Source organism: Lithobates pipiens, unplaced genomic scaffold (assembly GCF_037356315.1).
Source record: "Lithobates pipiens isolate NorthernLeopardFrog02 unplaced genomic scaffold, aLitPip1_a1.2 Scaffold_19, whole genome shotgun sequence".
NCBI lineage: Eukaryota > Metazoa > Chordata > Amphibia > Anura > Ranidae > Lithobates > Lithobates pipiens.
Window position 1 is genome coordinate 13,973,555 of NW_027507764.1, and position 2,323 is coordinate 13,975,877.

Below are 2,323 nucleotides of genomic sequence, written 5' to 3' on the forward strand. Positions count from 1 at the left end.
TTTACGTCGGCTGTTTGGAGGAGGATAGTATTTTGGCAGCAGCTAGCTAGCTAGCTACCATAACCCCGGTATACTCCTATGCAGCAGGCAGTGCGCTACAAGATAAAAAAATGGTCTCTGCGGCGGATTCGCTGCAAGATCGCTTATTGGCTCCGGTGCCCTCCGCCGCTTACCAGGGCCGTCGGCAGCAATCACGCCTGGTCATTGCTTGGTACAGAGACGAGTGAGGGGAAGATGGCCGCCACCCGTCTCCATACCATTGCTGGGCGGAAGCGACGTCAAAACGTCACTTCCACCCACAGCTCTTAAAAAGGGCTTTTTTTTTTATATATCTATTGCAGTTTAGTGTAAATATGAGGTCTGAGGTCTTTTTGACCCCACATCTCTTATTTAAGAGGTCCTGTCATGCTTTTTTTAAATTACAAGGGATGCTTACATTTCTTGTAATAGGAAAAAAGTGACAATTTTTCTTTTAAAACTGTAAAAAATAAAAAAGGTAAAATTAAAAAAAAAAAAAATTTTCTCTTTAATGTGCCCCGTCCTGACGAGCTCGCGTGCAGAAGCAAACGCATAAGTGAGTAGCACACACATATGAAAACGGTGCTCAAACCACACATGTGAGGTATCACCAGTAGAGCGAGAGCAATAATTCTAGCCCTAGACCTCCTCCAACTCAAAACATGCAACCTGCAGAATTTTTTAAAAGTCGCCTATGGAGCTTAAGAGTAAAAGTTTGTCGCCATTTCATGAGCGGGCGCAATTTTGAAGCGTGACATGATGGGTATCAATTTACTCGTCCTAACATTATCTTTCACAATATAAAAAGCCAACGTTACTGTTGTCTTATTTTTTAATTAAATAAAATGTGCATTTGTTCCAAAAGAAAAGTGCACTTGTAAGACTGCTGTGCAAATACGGTGCGACAGAAAGTATTGCAACGACCGCCATTTTATTCTCTAGGGTGTTAGAAAAAAAAAAAAATAATAAATAAAGTATAATGGTTCTAAGTAATTTTCTAGCAAAAAAAAAAGAAAAAAGATTGTTTTTAAATTGTAAACAACAAATCTCAGAAAGGCTCGGTCCTTAAGTGGTTAAAACAAGGTTAGGTTGTATAAAAAAAAAAAAAAAAAAAACAAGCTTTGAACATCTCAGAGCTCTGTTCAATCCATCATCTGAAAATGGAAAGAGTATGGCACAACTGCAAACCTACCAAGACATGGCCGTCCACCTAAACTGACCAGGCCGGGCAAGGAGAGCATTCAGAGAAGAGCCAAGAGGTCCATGGTAACTCTGGAGGAGCTGCAGAGATCCACAGCTCAGGGGGGAGAATCTGTCCACAGGACAACTATTAGTCGTCTCTCCACAAATCTGCCCTTTATGGAAGAGTGACAAGAAGAAAGACATTGGAGAAAGAAAGTCATAAGAAGTCCTGTTTGTAGTTTGTGAAAAGCCATGTGGGGGACACAGAAAACATGTGGAAGAAGGTGATCTGGTCAGAAATTTTTGGTCTAAATGCAACGCTATGTGTGGTAGAAAACGAACACTGCACATTACCCGGAACACACCATCCCCACTGTGAAACATGGTGGTGGCAGCATCATGTGGTGGGGATGCTTTTCTTCAGCAAGGACAGGGAAGCTGGTCAGAGTTGATGGGAAGATGGATGGAGTCAAATACAGGACAATCTTAGAAGAAAACCTGTTAGAATCTGCAAAAGACCTGAGAACGGGGCGGAGGTTCACCTTCCAGCAGGACAACGACCCGAAACATCCAGCCAGAGCTACAATGGAATAGTTTAGATCAAAGTATATTCATGTGTTAGGATGGCCCAGTCACAGTCCAGACCTAAATCTACCTTATTTATCGGCGTATAACACACATCCCAAGTTTAGGAGGGACTTTTAAAGGAAAAAGGGGAGCCATACAAATGTACCCCACACACTTTTCACATATTTATTTAAAAAAAAAAAAAATTTGAAAAGCCATTCATCATTTTCCTTCCACTTCACAATTATGCGCCTCGGTGGCTCATCGAAGGCTTCTGTCCAAAATTGACCCTAGTATATGAATGGGGACCTTGGATCATGGGCTCCTTGAGGGTAGGGACCGATGTGAGCATGCAACGAGAGAGAGAGAGCGAGAGGCGAAAAAAAGAAACTCTCCATACTCCAATGAGGATTAACACAACAAATAACTGCAGATTAGAGAATGGAAGCTGTATAATGTGTATTATATTCCATATAATGTTCTATAGAAGGGCCACTGCACAGGACGAAAAAAAAAAAAAAATCCATATCAGTAATAAAAACTCAGACAAGGGGAG